At 54.3% G+C, this 18,744-nt stretch overlaps 1 long non-coding RNA gene across 1 annotated transcript; it reads right to left on the reverse strand.

The window, feature by feature from the left end:
* Positions 1 to 702: 702 nt before the first annotated feature.
* On the reverse strand, positions 703 to 17,761 carry LOC142496314 (uncharacterized). The gene is made up of 4 exons (XR_012801949.1): positions 15,439 to 17,761; positions 3,820 to 3,855; positions 2,507 to 2,576; positions 703 to 1,150 (listed from the first exon to the last, which is right to left on the reverse strand). It is a non-coding gene; the product is annotated as an uncharacterized LOC142496314 (long non-coding RNA).
* Positions 17,762 to 18,744: the final 983 nt, after the last annotated feature.

An 18,744-nucleotide genomic window follows, 5' to 3' on the forward strand; every position in this document is an offset into this window, starting at 1 on the left:
TCACAAGCATCCACAGAATGGGGGGGGGGGGAGGCATTGCAGGCAAGCTGAGCGTGGTTCAAAGTCACTTTTTTTGTTTATGTAAGCGCCAAGCGTGGGTGAGCGTGTGTGCGCACCGTGTGAGCAGGGGCGTAAAAATTTAATTGCGAGAAGTAACCTCGCCAAGCACCGCGCGGTCAGTGGCAGTGTGGCCGCAGCCTAATGGAGTTAATCAGCCTAGTCTGAGTGAACAAGGAAGTGGTTTAAAAGACAGACTGAAAGCTGCTATGAGGAGAGACTGTTTTCCCCAGAGAAGGGGGGGAGATAGAAGTGCTAAAGGGAATAGGTATTATGTTTATGTGTTGTTTTGATTTAAAAGGGGCGATGGGCCTGTTAGCAGATGATTTAATCCATGTAAACAAGCTCCATGGAAGAGAAGTACAACATTTCCTACCTTTAACTTGGACTAAAAGATGTACAACGTGGTGTGGGCATCACAACACACACACACACACACACACACACACACACACACACACACACACACACACACACACACACACACACACACACACACACACACTAGATTACAATATTTATTATTGCCCTACTGCTCCATTTTATATATATGTATCACCTCTACCCTCCCCCCCCCCCCCCAACCTCCCAGACATGAGGGATAGGGTGTACATGTAACAATGTGAGGGATTACCGCAGTCTCTGTGTTGTGACAGGGTGTAGTCCTGTTCTAAGGTGTGTAGTAGCTCAGCGGTTACATCAGCCGTGATTATACCCAAAAGCAGCCGGCGCCGCGCAGCTCAAAATCAAATTGCTACAATCCAATGAACGTTTACTTACCAAGCGCGACGCGCGCGCAGACTGGAACTGCAGGGCGGCAGACAAGAGACCTGGGATTTTGTTTTCTTCAGGCGACGGTCACGTGAATGGTTCAGACAATGAGGTCGAGCCGCTCACGGCCAAGCTTCCCTGTCTCCTCCGCCACGCCTCCCTGTCTCCTCCGCCACGCTTCCCTGTCTCCTCCGGCTGCCTCCTGCCTGCCTGCCGTCGGCCGCGTCTCAACTATGACATCACCATATCACGCGCACGGCCAGCCCGAGCTGGTATAATCGTAGTCTTATACATCTCAGGGTTGATGGTAAGTTTGTGCCAGCTTGTGTACGGGAGTTTGGTGAAGGGGAGAGGGCGCCAGGAACTCTGTAACTTGTGTTTATTTAGAACAATCAGCAGCATAGTCCAGCACAATCAGGACTGGGTTTCAGCGTATAGACATCAATCCCCACTCTCTTGCATTGTGTGTAAGTCCCTCCCTGATCCCTACTTAAATCTTCGGGATGGAACCTAGCATAGATCCACCCCAGGTCCCTACTTAACCCTGGGAATAGATTGCAACCTACAGCAGATGTCTACAGCACCTCTCTGGGCCCTTATCATTAGGAACAAAAATGGAGAACCGTCTCCTAAGCCAGTGCTCTAAGTTTATGCTAAAAAGCATCCAAAGCGATATAGATCACTATATACTTAAGTCCTCGGGGGAATATATCCTATGTGAATGCACTCGTGTTGGTATAACCAGGTGAATGAATGTGGGTACCGCTGGATAAAGGTCATTAGTGCCCAAACCTTAGGGTATGTAAAGGTATTTGAAACATATGGGATGTCAAGGAAACCCGTATGAGAGGGGAACCTAGCCCCTAAATCAATAAAGCAATACAATAACCCTTAGGCTGCGCTTATACAGCCGGCGACGCGACCGATGACGTCACCCGTCGCCATTGCGATGAGTTGTATTTGAAGTTTAGGCGACGTCGCTGGCTGACGTCATAAAAGGGGAGGGCAGAGGCACGGAGAAGCTCCTGATTGGCCGCAAGGGGAGACCGTCGGCGAAAAAAATCATGTATCAGTGACTACCACATTTCTGGTAGCACTGTCGCTCCGTCGCTGTCGTCGTCGCGTGCACTATAAGCGCCCGCGACAATGCATTTGTTTTGCCGCGACACGACGGCGATATCGCCGGCTCTATAAGCGCAGCCTTAAAGCTAGACCATAAATATATAAGCTAAAAGTTCCATATATAAGGTACAGTACTCAGGACCTTCGTTGTGTGCAACTCCTGGTAACGGCGTGCTCTCAGCCCGACATGCAGATCAGAACAACATTTCCTCCCGAGGGGGGAGAAGCTGGCGCTGCACTGCGTGCCAACGAGTGCTGATGCGTTCCACATGCAGGAAAAGGATGCTGGATCACTTTGACAAAGTGCACGGATTGCACGAAACGCGTCAGAGGTTCCTCTCAAGACTCGTTTTAGTTCTATGTTGCCTAATGTTCATTAAACGATTTTTGATACAGTGATCCAGCATCCGTTTCCTTTTCCTGCATCTGAAACGCATCAAGCACTCGTTGGCACTCAGCGAAGCGCCAGCGTCTTCCCCTTCGGGAGGAATTTTTGTTCTTACCATTAGGATACTGTCCCTGGTGGAAAACAATAAAAGGTGCTCTGCTGCTTTACCTGCCGCACAGACAAGGAGGGCCTGGAGACCTCCTGGATGGGAAATTGGAGTCTGAGGATCCCTGGAGGTCTGAGGAAAAAAAGAGTGGGACCCCACCTTTATATTCAGGGTGTGGCCAACACTCTGCCCCTGTACCTGGGCAGATTAACTGTTGCCACTTGGTCACACCACTAGACATTTGGCCAGTGGTGGGGTTAAGAAATATTAGTAACCGGTTCTTACCTTCAGCTACGTCCTCCCAGCATCTTTGGCGGGCGGCGTCTCCCAGCATGCTCCAGCAAATCCTCTCAATATGGCCGTGCGGCAGCACATGGTGCTACGTTGCCATGACAACGCGACGCCGCGTAGCGTTGTGACGTCACTTAGCGTCCGTTGTCATAACAATGGGTGTCATGTGACACGGTTAGGTCACGTGGCGTTCCTGCTGGCATGGCAATATTGAGAAGATCTGCAGGGGAAAGATGCCGGGAGATGCTGGTAGACGCCGCCCGCACAGGTGAGTGAATTAAGCACCGATTCGGATTTTAGGAACAGGTTCGCACGAACCTGTGTGAACCGGCTGAATCCCACCACTGCAGGTGACCCTGTAGCAACTTCTAGAGAAGCACAAGGCCAGACATGTGCCTGCGAAATGCAACATTATAGAAACAGAATTGTATCCAACGCACATGTGAGAACTTAACCCCGGCAATGCCGGCAGCTACCAGGCTGACATGCAGGCAAGGGAATTTCTAGCAGGGTGCCACATACATATATTTTTTGACTCTGGAAAAGAGGGACATGTACCCTTTGGGGATATATGAAATTGAAACCTTTTCACTAGATTTAAAGTGTAGAATGAGCATTAATGTGGTGAATTAGTAAGTGAATGACGCCTGTTATAAATTATTATGTTACTAAGTCCACAAAAAGCTTGTTTCTAAAGGATTTCTGTAATTTTTTTATACTCACTATAACTGTGTTGTTTTTGTCAAACCTACAACAGTTGCTGGTTCTGTACTTGTTTAACAAACTATTAGCTCTACAAGATGCTTAAAGGGGTTCAGTTTCCCCAGAAAATAATCTTGACCTTAATCTACTTTAAAAACAACCTTATTTTTAAATTTAATTTAAAATGTAAAAAGTCCATACGTGTAGTGGCGTGTTCCCATGGTAACCTCTCGGGGCCTGCTCTCCCCCCGTCGGCAGCCCTGCTGTCCATCTCCTCTCTTCTCCCCCAGATAGATATTAAAGGTACAGTACCACCGTGATTTCCCCCCTGTTTTGTCCAATTGTATGTTTGAGTTTTTCTTTCCTGTTTTCCCAAGCTCACCTGCCGACACTGCCAAGCAGATTCAGCCCTAATCATCTGAGAAATGAGAGAACACAACAAAAGGTTAATAAAGGGCAGTAAACACTAAGATTAAAATCCTCTCAGTTAATGTAAAGGGCTTAAACTCCAATGCTAAAAGAAAACTAGCTCAAATGCAGTTCAAGAGACTAACCGCAGGTGTAGTAATGTTGCAGGAAACCCACTGAGGAAATGAACCCTGCGAGCCGAGCGCAGAAACATGCAGCGGGAGGAAGGGGAGAGCGCCTTAACAAACCCTGCGAGCCGAGCGCAGAAACATGCAGCGGGAGGAAGGGGAGAGCGCCTTAACAAACCCTGCGAGCTGAGCGCAGAAACATGCAGCGGGAGGAAGGGGAGAGCGCCTTAACAAACCCTGCGAGCCGAGCGCGGAACCATGCAGTGGGAGGAAGGGGAGAGCTCCTTAACAAACCCTGCGAGCTGAGCGTAGAAACATGCAGCGGGAGGAAGGGGAGAGCGCCTTAACAAACCCTGCGAGCTGAGCGCAGAAACATGCAGCGGGAGGAAGGGGAGAGCGACTTAACAAACCCTGCGAGCCGAGCGCAGAAACATGCAGCGGGAGGAAGGGGAGAGCGCCTTAACAAACCCTGAGAGCCGAGCGCAGAAACATGCAGCGGGAGGAAGGGGAGAGCGCCTTAACAAACCCTGCGAGCCGAGCGCAGAAACATGCAGCGGGAGGAAGGGGAGAGCGCCTTAACAAACCCTGCGAGCCGAGCGCAGAAACATGCAGCGGGAGGAAGGGGAGAGCGCCTTAACAAACCCTGCGAGCCGAGCGCAGAAACATGCAGCAGGAGGAAGGGGAGAGCGCCTTAACAAACCCTGCGTCCTGAGCGCAGAAACATGCAGCGGGAGGAAGGGGAGAACGCCTTAACAAACCCTGCGAGCTGAGCGCAGAAACATGCAGTGGGAGGAAGGGGAGAGCGCCTTAACAAACCCTGCGAGCCGAGCGCAGAAACATGCAGCGGGAGGAAGGGGAGAGCGCCTTAACAAACCCTGCGAGCCGAGCGCAGAAACATGCAGCGGGAGGAAGGGGAGAGCGCCTTAACAAACCCTGCGAGCTGAGCGCAGAAACATGCAGCGGGAGGAAGGGGAGAGCGCCTTAACAAACCCTGCGAGCTGAGCGCAGAAACATGCAGCGGGAGGAAGGGGAGAGCGCCTTAACAAACCCTGCGAGCTGAGCGCAGAAACATGCAGCGGGAGGATGGGGAGAGAGACTTAACAAACCCTGCGAGCTGAGCGCAGAAACATGCAGCGGGAGGCAGGGGAGAGCGCCTTAACAAACCCTGCGAGCTGAGCGCAGAAACATGCAGCGGGAGGAAGGGGAGAGTGCCTTAACAAACCCTGCGAGCTGAGCGCAGAAACATGCAGCGGGAGGAAGGGGATAGCGCCTTAACAAACCCTGCGAGCCGAGCGTAGAAACATGCAGCGGGAGGAAGGTGAGAGCGCCTTAACAAACCCTGCGAGCTGAGCGCAGAAACATGCAGCGGGAGGAAGGGGAGAGCGCCTTAACAAACCCTGCGAGCTGAGCGCAGAAACATGCAGCGGGAGGAAGGGGAGAGCGCCTTAACAAACCCTGCGAGCTGAGCGCAGAAACATGCAGCGGGAGGAAGGGGAGAGCGCCTTAACAAACCCTGCGTGCTGAGCGCAGAAACATGCAGCGGGAGGAAGGGGAGAGCGCCTTAACAAACCCTGCGAGCTGAGCGCAGAAACATGCAGCGGGAGGAAGGGGAGAGCGCCTTAACAAACCCTGCGAGCTGAGCGCAGAAACATGCAGCGGGAGGAAGGGGAGAGCGCCTTAACAAACCCTGCGAGCTGAGCGCAGAAACATGCAGCGGGAGGAAGGGGAGAGCGACTTAACAAACCCTGCGAGCCGAGCGCAGAAACATGCAGCGGGAGGAAGGGGAGAGCGCCTTAACAAACCCTGCGAGCCGAGCGCAGAAACATGCAGCGGGAGGAAGGGGAGAGCGCCTTAACAAACCCTGCGAGCTGAGCGCAGAAACATGCAGCGGGAGGATGGGGAGAGAGACTTAACAAACCCTGCGAGCCGAGCGCAGAAACATGCAGCGGGAGGAAGGGGAGAGCGCCTTAACAAACCCTGCGAGCCGAGCGCAGAAACATGCAGCGGGAGGATGGGGAGAGAGACTTAACAAACCCTGCGAGCTGAGCGCAGAAACATGCAGCGGGAGGAAGGGGAGAGCGCCTTAACAAACCCTGCGAGCTGAGCGCAGAAACATGCAGCGGGAGGAAGGGGAGAGCGCCTTAACAAACCCTGCGAGCCGAGCGCAGAAACATGCAGCGGGAGGAAGGGGAGAGCGCCTTAACAAACCCTGCGAGCCGAGCGCAGAAACATGCAGCGGGAGGAAGGGGAGAGCGCCTTAACAAACCCTGCGAGCTGAGCGCAGAAACATGCAGCGGGAGGAAGGGGAGAGCGCCTTAACAAACCCTGCGAGCTGAGCGCAGAAACATGCAGCGGGAGGAAGGGGAGAGCGCCTTAACAAACCCTGCGAGCTGAGCTTAGAAACATGCAGCGGGAGGAAGGGGAGAGCGCCTTAACAAACCCTGCGAGCTGAGCTTAGAAACATGCAGCGGGAGGAAGGGGAGAGCGCCTTAACAAACCCTGCGAGCTGAGCTTAGAAACATGCAGCGGGAGGAAGGGGAGAGCGCCTTAACAAACCCTGCGAGCTGAGCTTAGAAACATGCAGCGGGAGGAAGGGGAGAGCGCCTTAACAACCCCTGCGAGCTGAGCGTAGAAACATGCAGCGGGAGGAAGGGGAGAGCACCTTAACAAACCCTGCGAGCCGAGCGCAGAAACATGCAGCGGGAGGAAGGGGAGAGCGCCTTAACAAACCCTGCGAGCCGAGCGCAGAAACATGCAGCGGGAGGAAGGGGAGAGCGCCTTAACAAACCCTGCGAGCTGAGCGTAGAAACATGCAGCGGGAGGCAGGTGAGAGCGCCTTAACAAACCCTGCGAGCTGAGCGCAGAAACATGCAGCGGGAGGAAGGGGAGAGCGCCTTAACAAACCCTGCGAGCTGAGCGCAGAAACATGCAGCGGGAGGAAGGGGAGAGCGCCTTAACAAACCCTGCGAGCCGAGCGTAGAAACATGCAGCGGGAGGAAGGGGAGAGCGCCTTAACAAACCCTGCGAGCTGAGCGCAGAAACATGCAGCGGGAGGAAGGGGAGAGCGCCTTAACAAACCCTGCGAGCTGAGCGCAGAAACATGCAGCGGGAGGAAGGGGAGAGCGCCTTAACAAACCCTGCGAGCTGAGCGCAGAAACATGCAGCGGGAGGAAGGGGAGAGCGCCTTAACAAACCCTGCGAGCTGAGCTTAGAAACATGCAGTGGGAGGAAGGGGAGAGCGCCTTAACAAACCCTGCGAGCTGAGCTTAGAAACATGCAGCGGGAGGAAGGGGAGAGCGCCTTAACAAACCCTGCGAGCTGAGCTTAGAAACATGCAGCGGGAGGAAGGGGAGAGCGCCTTAACAAACCCTGCGAGCTGAGCTTAGAAACATGCAGCGGGAGGAAGGGGAGAGCGCCTTAACAAACCCTGCGAGCTGAGCGTAGAAACATGCAGCGGGAGGAAGGGGAGAGCACCTTAACAAACCCTGCGAGCCGAGCGCAGAAACATGCAGCGGGAGGAAGGGGAGAGCGCCTTAACAAACCCTGCGAGCCGAGCGCAGAAACATGCAGCGGGAGGAAGGGGAGAGCGCCTTAACAAACCCTGCGAGCTGAGCGTAGAAACATGCAGCGGGAGGCAGGTGAGAGCGCCTTAACAAACCCTGCGAGCTGAGCGCAGAAACATGCAGCGGGAGGAAGGGGAGAGTGCCTTAACAAACCCTGCGAGCTGAGCGCAGAAACATGCAGCGGGAGGAAGGGGATAGCGCCTTAACAAACCCTGCGAGCCGAGCGTAGAAACATGCAGCGGGAGGAAGGGGAGAACGCCTTAACAAACCCTGCGAGCTGAGCGCAGAAACATGCAGCGGGAGGAAGGGGAGAGCGCCTTAACAAACCCTGCGAGCTGAGCGCAGAAACATGCAGCGGGAGGAAGGGGAGAGCTCCTTAACAAACCCTGCGAGCCGAGCGCAGAAACATGCAGCGGGAGGAAGGGGAGAGCGCCTTAACAAACCCTGCGAGCTGAGCGTAGAAACATGCAGCGGGAGGCAGGTGAGAGCGCCTTAACAAACCCTGCGAGCTGAGCGCAGAAACATGCAGCGGGAGGAAGGGGAGAGCGCCTTAACAAACCCTGCGAGCTGAGCGCAGAAACATGCAGCGGGAGGAAGGGGAGAGCGCCTTAACAAACCCTGCGAGCCGAGCGTAGAAACATGCAGCGGGAGGAAGGGGAGAGCGCCTTAACAAACCCTGCGAGCTGAGCGCAGAAACATGCAGCGGGAGGAAGGGGAGAGCGCCTTAACAAACCCTGCGAGCTGAGCGCAGAAACATGCAGCGGGAGGAAGGGGAGAGCGCCTTAACAAACCCTGCGAGCTGAGCGCAGAAACATGCAGCGGGAGGAAGGGGAGAGCGCCTTAACAAACCCTGCGAGCTGAGCTTAGAAACATGCAGCGGGAGGAAGGGGAGAGCGCCTTAACAAACCCTGCGAGCTGAGCTTAGAAACATGCAGCGGGAGGAAGGGGAGAGCGCCTTAACAAACCCTGCGAGCTGAGCTTAGAAACATGCAGCGGGAGGAAGGGGAGAGCGCCTTAACAAACCCTGCGAGCTGAGCTTAGAAACATGCAGCGGGAGGAAGGGGAGAGCGCCTTAACAAACCCTGCGAGCTGAGCGTAGAAACATGCAGCGGGAGGAAGGGGAGAGCACCTTAACAAACCCTGCGAGCCGAGCGCAGAAACATGCAGCGGGAGGAAGGGGAGAGCGCCTTAACAAACCCTGCGAGCCGAGCGCAGAAACATGCAGCGGGAGGAAGGGGAGAGCGCCTTAACAAACCCTGCGAGCTGAGCGTAGAAACATGCAGCGGGAGGCAGGTGAGAGCGAATTAAAAAACCCTGCGAGCTGAGCGCAGAAACATGCAGCGGGAGGAAGGGGAGAGTGCCTTAACAAACCCTGCGAGCTGAGCGCAGAAACATGCAGCGGGAGGAAGGGGATAGCGCCTTAACAAACCCTGCGAGCCGAGCGTAGAAACATGCAGCGGGAGGAAGGGGAGAACGCCTTAACAAACCCTGCGAGCTGAGCGCAGAAACATGCAGCGGGAGGAAGGGGAGAGCGCCTTAACAAACCCTGCGAGCTGAGCGCAGAAACATGCAGCGGGAGGAAGGGGAGAGCTCCTTAACAAACCCTGCGAGCTGAGCGCAGAGACATGCAGCGGGAGGAAGGGGAGAGCGCCTTAACAAACCCTGCGAGCCGAGCGTAGAAACATGCAGCGGGAGGAAGGTGAGAGCGCCTTAACAAACCCTGCGAGCTGAGCGCAGAAACATGCAGCGGGAGGAAGGGGAGAGCGCCTTAACAAACCCTGCGAGCTGAGCGCAGAAACATGCAGCGGGAGGAAGGGGAGAGCGCCTTAACAAACCCTGCGAGCTGAGCGCAGAAACATGCAGCGGGAGGAAGGGGAGAGCGCCTTAACAAACCCTGCGTGCTGAGCGCAGAAACATGCAGCGGGAGGAAGGGGAGAGCGCCTTAACAAACCCTGCGAGCTGAGCGCAGAAACATGCAGCGGGAGGAAGGGGAGAGCGCCTTAACAAACCCTGCGAGCTGAGCGCAGAAACATGCAGCGGGAGGAAGGGGAGAGCGCCTTAACAAACCCTGCGAGCTGAGCGCAGAAACATGCAGCGGGAGGAAGGGGAGAGCGCCTTAACAAACCCTGCGAGCCGAGCGCAGAAACATGCAGCGGGAGGAAGGGGAGAGCGCCTTAACAAACCCTGCGAGCTGAGCGCAGAAACATGCAGCGGGAGGATGGGGAGAGAGACTTAACAAACCCTGCGAGCCGAGCGCAGAAACATGCAGCGGGAGGATGGGGAGAGAGACTTAACAAACCCTGCGAGCTGAGCGCAGAAACATGCAGCGGGAGGAAGGGGAGAGCGCCTTAACAAACCCTGCGAGCTGAGCGCAGAAACATGCAGCGGGAGGAAGGGGAGAGCGCCTTAACAAACCCTGCGAGCCGAGCGTAGAAACATGCAGCGGGAGGAAGGGGAGAGCGCCTTAACAAACCCTGCGAGCTGAGCGCAGAAACATGCAGCGGGAGGAAGGGGAGAGCGCCTTAACAAACCCTGCGAGCTGAGCGCAGAAACATGCAGCGGGAGGAAGGGGAGAGCGCCTTAACAAACCCTGCGAGCCGAGCGCAGAAACATGCAGCGGGAGGAAGGGGAGAACGCCTTAACAAACCCTGCGAGCTGAGCGCAGAAACATGCAGCGGGAGGAAGGGGAGAACGCCTTAACAAACCCTGCGAGCTGAGCGCAGAAACATGCAGCGGGAGGAAGGGGAGAGCGCCTTAACAAACCCTGCGAGCTGAGTGCAGAAACATGCAGCGGGAGGAAGGGGAGAGCGCCTTAACAAACCCTGCGAGCTGAGCGTAGAAACATGCAGCGGGAGGAAGGGGAGAGCGCCTTAACAAACCCTGCGAGCTGAGCGCAGAAACATGCAGCGGGAGGAAGGGGAGAGCGCCTTAACAAACCCTGCGAGCTGAGCGTAGAAACATGCAGCGGGAGGAAGGGGAGAGCGCCTTAACAAACCCTGCGAGCTGAGCGCAGAAACATGCAGCGGGAGGAAGGGGAGAGCGCCTTAACAAACCCTGCGAGGTGAGCGCAGAAACATGCAGCGGGAGGAAGGGGAGAGCGCCTTAACAAACCCTGCGAGCCGAGCGCAGAAACATGCAGCGGGAGGAAGGGGAGAGCGCCTTAACAAACCCTGCGAGCTGAGCGCAGAAACATGCAGCGGGAGGAAGGGGAGAGCGCCTTAACAAACCCTGCGAGCTGAGCGCAGAAACATGCAGCGGGAGGAAGGGGAGAGCGCCTTAACAAACCCTGCGAGCTAAGCGCAGAAACATGCAGCGGGAGGAAGGGGAGAGCGCCTTAACAAACCCTGCGAGCCGAGCGCAGAAACATGCAGCGGGAGGAAGGGGAGAGCGCCTTAACAAACCCTGCGAGCTGAGCGCAGAAACATGCAGCGGGAGGAAGGGGAGAGCGCCTTAACAAACCCTGCGAGCCGAGCGTAGAAACATGCAGCGGGAGGAAGGGGAGAGCGCCTTAACAAACCCTGCGAGCTGAGCGCAGAAACATGCAGCGGGAGGAAGGGGAGAGCGCCTTAACACACCCTGCAAGCTGAGCGCAGAAACATGCAGCGGGAGGAAGGGGAGAGCGCCTTAACAAACCCTGCGAGCCGAGCGCAGAAACATGCAGCGGGAGGAAGGGGAGAGCGCCTTAACAAACCCTGCGAGCCGAGCGCAGAAACATGCAGCGGGAGGAAGAGGAGAGCGCCTTAACAAACCCTGCGAGCTGAGCGCAGAAACATGCAGCTGGAGGAAGGGGAGAGCGCCTTAACAAACCCTGCGAGCTGAGCGCAGAAACATGCAGCGGGAGGAAGGGGAGAGCGCCTTAACAAACCCTGCGAGCCGAGCGCAGAAACATGCAGCGGGAGGAAGGGGAGAGCGCCTTAACAAACCCTGCGAGGTGAGCGCAGAAACATGCAGCGGGAGGAAGGGGAGAGCGCCTTAACAAACCCTGCGAGCTGAGCGCAGAAACATGCAGCGGGAGGAAGGGGAGAGCGCCTTAACAAACCCTGCGAGCTGAGTGCAGAAACATGCAGCGGGAGGAAGGGGAGAGCGCCTTAACAAACCCTGCGAGCCGAGCGTAGAAACATGCAGCGGGAGGAAGGGGAGAGCGCCTTAACAAACCCTGCGAGCTGAGCGCAGAAACATGCAGCGGGAGGAAGGGGAGAGCGCCTTAACAAACCCTGCGAGCTGAGTGCAGAAACATGCAGCGGGAGGAAGGGGAGAGCGCCTTAACAAACCCTGCGAGCCGAGCGTAGAAACATGCAGCGGGAGGAAGGGGAGAGCGCCTTAACAAACCCTGCGAGCTGAGCGCAGAAACATGCAGCGGGAGGAAGGGGAGAGCGCCTTAACAAACCCTGCGAGCTGAGCGTAGAAACATGCAGCGGGAGGAAGGGGAGAGCGCCTTAACAAACCCTGCGAGCTGAGCGCAGAAACATGCAGCGGGAGGAAGGGGAGAGCGCCTTAACAAACCTTGCGAGCTGAGCGCAGAAACATGCAGCGGGAGGAAGGGGAGAGCGCCTTAACAAACCCTGCGAGCTGAGCGCAGAAACATGCAGCGGGAGGAAGGGGAGAGCGCCTTAACAAACCCTGCGAGCCGAGCGCAGAAACATGCAGCGGGAGGAAGGGGAGAGCGCCTTAACAAACCCTGCGAGCCGAGCGCAGAAACATGCAGCGGGAGGAAGAGGAGAGCGCCTTAACAAACCCTGCGAGCTGAGCGCAGAAACATGCAGCTGGAGGAAGGGGAGAGCGCCTTAACAAACCCTGCGAGCTGAGCGCAGAAACATGCAGCGGGAGGAAGGGGAGAGCGCCTTAACAAACCCTGCGAGCCGAGCGCAGAAACATGCAGCGGGAGGAAGGGGAGAGCGCCTTAACAAACCCTGCGAGGTGAGCGCAGAAACATGCAGCGGGAGGAAGGGGAGAGCGCCTTAACAAACCCTGCGAGCTGAGCGCAGAAACATGCAGCGGGAGGAAGGGGAGAGCGCCTTAACAAACCCTGCGAGCTGAGTGCAGAAACATGCAGCGGGAGGAAGGGGAGAGCGCCTTAACAAACCCTGCGAGCCGAGCGTAGAAACATGCAGCGGGAGGAAGGGGAGAGCACCTTAACAAACCCTGCGAGCTGAGCGCAGAAACATGCAGCGGGAGGAAGGGGAGAGCGCCTTAACAAACCCTGCGAGCCGAGCGTAGAAACATGCAGCGGGAGGAAGGGGAGAGCGCCTTAACAAACCCTGCGAGCTGAGCGCAGAAACATGCAGCGGGAGGAAGGGGAGAGCGCCTTAACAAACCCTGCGAGCTGAGCGCAGAAACATGCAGCGGGAGGAAGGGGAGAGCGCCTTAACAAACCCTGCGAGCTGAGCGCAGAAACATGCAGCGGGAGGAAGGGGAGAGCGCCTTAACAAACCCTGCGAGCTGAGCTTAGAAACATGCAGCGGGAGGAAGGGGAGAGCGCCTTAACAAACCCTGCGAGCTGAGCGTAGAAACATGCAGCGGGAGGAAGGGGAGAGCGCCTTAACAAACCCTGCGAGCCGAGCGCAGAAACATGCAGCGGGAGGAAGGGGAGAGCGCCTTAACAAACCCTGCGAGCCGAGCGCAGAAACATGCAGCGGGAGGAAGGGGAGAGCGCCTTAACAAACCCTGCGAGCCGAGCGCAGAAACATGCAGCGGGAGGAAGGGGAGAGCGCCTTAACAAACCCTGCGAGCTGAGCGCAGAAACATGCAGCGGGAGGAAGGGGAGAGCGCCTTAACAAACCCTGCGAGCCGAGCGCAGAAACATGCAGCGGGAGGAAGGGGAGAGCGCCTTAACAAACCCTGCGAGCCGAGCGCAGAAACATGCAGCGGGAGGAAGGGGAGAGCGCCTTAACAAACCCTGCGAGGTGAGCGCAGAAACATGCAGCGGGAGGAAGGGGAGAGCGCCTTAACAAACCCTGCGAGGTGAGCGCAGAAACATGCAGCGGGAGGAAGGGGAGAGCGCCTTAACAAACCCTGCGAGCTGAGCGCAGAAACATGCAGCGGGAGGAAGGGGAGAGCGCCTTAACAAACCCTGCGAGCTGAGCGCAGAACCATGCAGCGGGAGGAAGGGGAGAGCGCTTTAACAAACCCTGCGAGCTGAGCGCAGAAACATGCAGCGGGAGGAAGGGGAGGGCGCCTTAACAAACCCTGCGAGCTGAGCGCAGAAACATGCAGTGGGAGGAAGGGGAGAGCGCTTTAACAAACCCTGCGAGCCGAGCGCAGAAACATGCAGCGGGAGGAAGGGGAGAGCGCCTTAACAAACCCTGCGAGCCGAGCGCAGAAACATGCAGCGGGAGGAAGGGGAGAGCGCCTTAACAAACCCTGCGAGCCGAGCGCAGAAACATGCAGCGGGAGGAAGGGGAGAGCGCCTTAACAAACCCTGCGAGCCGAGCGCAGAAACATGCAGCGGGAGGAAGGGGAGAGCGCCTTAACAAACCCTGCGAGCCGAGCGCAGAAACATGCAGCGGGAGGAAGGGGAGAGCGCCTTAACAAACCCTGCGAGCCGAGCGCAGAAACATGCAGCGGGAGGAAGGGGAGAGCGCCTTAACAAACCCTGCGAGCTGAGCGCAGAAACATGCAGCGGGAGGAAGGGGAGAGCGCCTTAACAAACCCTGCGAGCTGAGCGCACAAATATGCAGCGGGAGGAAGGGGAGAGCGCCTTAACAAACCCTGCGAGCTGAGCGCAGAAACATGCAGCGGGAGGAAGGAGAGAGCACCTTAACAAACCCTGCGAGCTGAGCGTAGAAACATGCAGCGGGAGGAAGGGGAGAGCGCCTTAACAAACCCTGCGAGCCGAGCGCAGAAACATGCAGCGGGAGGAAGGGGAGAGCGCCTTAACAAACCCTGCGAGCTGAGCGCAGAAACATGCAGCGGGAGGAAGGGGAGAGCGCCTTAACAAACCCTGCGAGCTGAGCGCAGAAACATGCAGCGGGAGGAAGGGGAGAGCGCCTTTACATGGATCAGGCAATTCTTCTATGGAAAAGGTAACAAGTCCGATTACTAAACTATTAGCAAACAAACTACAAAGAATAAAAGCAAAAACAGGGGTATTTGCTATAAAAACAAGGAAAGGGAATGTCACATGCGACCCAGAGGAAGTTGGAGGTGAATTTACTCAATTTTACACAGATTTTTACAAGTTAGAAGCCAAACAGGGGCAAAATTAAACTAAAATAAGCAAAATAATAGATTATCTAAGAAAATGTAACCTCTCGGGCTGTCAGAGGAGGAACTGAGAGGATTGAATGCTAAAAAAGTATTTGAGATTTCATTTTAGGACAAAACAAAGGTTCATCAGTAAAAGGAAAGAAAACCAGGAGGGGCAACGAACGCACAAAGACAGCGCCAGAATCACGCCCACGCCATTGAATAGTGCGCAAAACTGGTTATTAACATGTCTGATTATTTGCTTTCAGATGCAGAAGTAACTATTTTGTCTAGAGACCCATCTTTTGTACCGACCACCCTTCCACAATTGTTTGACACAGAGGTTGAACTTTTCAAACTTGAGCGAAAATTAAATCTCAAATCCTTTTTCTCCAGCAGGTTACCCGATTCTATAGCATGAAAGAGGAGAAACCACAATGGTAGGGGCTGCAAACCTTGGCGACCAAGGTAAATCCACATACAGTAGATCTCCACACTTAACCCCAAGAGTACCGGAGTGCTGCACACTAGAAATCCATATATAAACTGCAACCGCAATGCAAACAGCTGAATTGGCAATCACCCAGATCTGGGACAGAGTGACACACAGCAAACCCGGAATCCCCCAAAGGGAAGCCACAGAATCGCGCGCCAACACTGAGTCCCTTGGTGATGTAAGGAAGCGATAATAATGCAGTAAATGGCCGACGTACTCACAAGACCATCTGTTGATACGATCCACTGGTCCGGTAAAGAGCGTGCATCCTCCGTTGTATGTAGACAAAAAAAAACAAAAAAGGCAGGGAGCACTGCTAGAAAAAGAAAGAGAACTGGAGGCCAAAAATAGAAAAATACCAAAAAGGTTTATTGAGGCATCATGCCTAGTTAAAAGAGAAAGCTCTAACGCGTTTCTCGCCGGTGGCGCTTTATCCAAGATATACTACGGCAAGCACATTTCTTAGACAAAGCATTATAAAACATTGGATAATCTTGGAGAGCGATACAACCTTAAACAAAGTATGTAAGTTGCCCAGATTCACATACCAGAGATTTGCTAATTAAAGCAGACAAAAAAGAACATTAAAACCGGGTTTCTTTAGGTGCTATAATTGCTCTGTGTGCAACAGTCTGAATACTGGCAAAGAATTTTCGCACCCCAGAAGCGGGAAGGGGTATACCATCAAGGATAGAATTACATGTGTCTCAACCTGTGTTGTGTACATGATAACTTGCCCATGTGGCTTACGCTATATAGGGAAAACAACAAGGATGCACAAAACACGTTATAGAGAACATAAGAGTAAGATTAATCATTCGACGGAAGAGACGGCATTCATCAAACATTGTGCAGATTACAGACACTGTCTATTCGTTGAAGCTGATGGGTATAGAGCAGGTAAAGAAATTAATAGCAGGACTAGATCAAGATGTTACCCTCCTGCAACGACAGACATACTGGATCTTTACTCTCGGCCCAGTTTTCCCAAATGGGCTTAATGACAACTTGGCCCTGGGATGTTTCCTGACAGAGCATTAAAACACAATAGAGAGATTTTACAATGTCATCCTGAGATTTCACCTTGCTGCTGCTGCTGATATCTGTCTGAAGTTTTGGGTCTGTACTGTATATCTGGTTTTTTTAATGGATTCTGAATATATTTATTGCATTTTTCTGAAAATCATTCAGTGTTTTTACGATATGGCTACACACTTTCATCTTTTAAATATCACTATGTTTATCCATGGAGATAAGAAGAGCACTTTATTCACATTTGGGTATAAGGACAATGTTGATCCCTAGATTGCTTTATACCTCTATGTTATTCATAACAGAAGATCTGCAGTTGCTGTGAAACTTTTAAGATGTATCAGCTGTTATTAAAGATAAGTACAGAGTAGCTAACACAACCCTGCCTTACAGCAAAACATCGAGTTACTAGGCAACAGATAAACTTCAACAGATTAGGACACAGAGGAAGCTGGATGCCCGGCGCGGACGGCAATACGTGATGACGTCACGCGCTCGCGAGGACATCGCGGGAATATGCAAAGTTTACCAGGTTCAACCGGAGGGGAGGACGGAGCCCTGCGGAGGATCCCGGATGACGCTGCGCGTGACCGGAGGGACGCGACGATCATTAAGAGACTAACGGTGCTGGATGATGACGACACTGATGAGGATCAACGAGGGACACCTGGTGTTGGGTCTATTTATTGGGACTTTTTAGACTTTTCCCATACTATGCCACTCATTCTTGAAAAAGGCCTAGTGAAGCCGAAACGTCGATTTATTGGCAATAAATAACTATATGTAACACAGTGATTACAGCAGTTCTTGGGGCTTCACCCTCAGGATGTACCCGGGACCTCCACTCCATGCCATGTGGCCCTGAAACAGTCCTTGCTCTTCCCTTACTCCCTGGTGGAGTAAGGGGTATAGTCTCTCTTCCACTCCCCTAGGGGAGGGGATACAGATTGGCAGAGCCCTGCACAACTGTTGTGGGTAGACTAGCCTCTCTCAAGCAGGTAGAGGCACTGCTGAATTTGGGGTGTGCAGTTCTTAAGAACAGGGGAAGAAGGTACATGCCTGAAGCCCTGATTGGCTACACACAGGCATAGTCCCCTCTCCTCTGTGTAGCTGCTGGGGGTGGGGAAAACCCAGGATTAGTCCTGGCAGGCCTGCTCTTACCAGGGCTTACTGTCAGGAGAAGGGCAGACTGGTAGCCAGAAACCAGCCCTGGCTACATATATCTAAATCCGTAGTGCCCCGCTTCTTCCATTTATCCATATTGATTTGGAATACCACACAGAGATCCCTGGAGGCAGGAGCACCGGTAGTTGTATCGATTTTTACTCTATGTTTATAAGTGGGCAGCAGTTCCCAGATCTGCATTAACTACGACAGCGCAGAATATAAACCCACAACCTGGTAGGGCCCGAACCAGAGGTAAATTAGTAGTAACCAATGAGGATAGAGAACAGGAATTATTCCTAGCCCCACAATTTAAAGAGTGGGACTCAGAAAATAAAGTTGACATGAAAGGTGAGGGCAGGATTCCCCCCCCCATCTCCTTCCTCTATCTATCTCCCCTTTCCTATCTCTTCTCCCCACCTATCTCCCCCTCTCCTATCTATTCCCCCTTATCTCTTCTCCCCCACCTATCTCCCCCTCTATCTCTTCTCCCCCACCTATCTCCCCCTCTTCTATCTATTCCCCCCTATCTCTTCTCCCCCTCTCCTATCTATTCCCCATCTCTTCTCCCCCACCTATCTCCCCCTCTCCTATCTATTCCCCCCTATCTCTTCTCCCCCACCTATCTCCCCCTCTCCTATCTATTCCCTCCTATCTCTTCTCCCCCACCTATCTCCCCTCTCCTATCTATTCCCCCCTATCTTCTCCCCGCACCTATCTCCCCCTCTCCTATCTATTCCCCCTATCTCTCTCCCCCACCTATCTCCCCCTCTCCTATCTATTCCCCCTATCTCTTCTCCCCCACCTATCTCCCCCTCTCCTATCTATTCCCCCTATCTCTTCTCCCCCACCTATCTCCCCTCTCCTATCTATTCCCCCCTATCTCTTCTCCCCCACCTATCTCCCCCTCTCCTATCTATTCCCCCTATCTCTTCTCCCCACCTATCTCCCCCTCTCCTATCTATTCCCCCCTATCTCTTCTCCCCCACCTATCTCCCCCTCTCCTATCTATTCCCCCTATCTCTTCTCCCCCTCTCCTATCTATTCCCCCCTATCTCTTCTCCCCCACCTATCTCCCCCTCTTCCTATCTATTCCCCCTATCTCTTCTCCCCCACCTATCTCCCCCTCTCCTATCTATTCCCCCTATCTCTTCTCCCCCACCTATCTCCCCCTCTCCTATCTATTCCCCCCTATCTCTTCTCTCCCACCTATCTCCCCCTCTCCTATCTATTCCCCCCTATCTCTTCTCCCCCACCTATCTCCCCCTCTCCTATCTATTCCCCCCTATCTCTCTTCCCCACCTATCTCCCCTCTCCTATCTATTCCTCCC

The sequence above is a fragment of the Ascaphus truei genome, chromosome 5 (genome assembly GCF_040206685.1).
Source record: "Ascaphus truei isolate aAscTru1 chromosome 5, aAscTru1.hap1, whole genome shotgun sequence".
In the NCBI taxonomy this organism is placed as follows: Eukaryota; Metazoa; Chordata; class Amphibia; order Anura; family Ascaphidae; genus Ascaphus; species Ascaphus truei.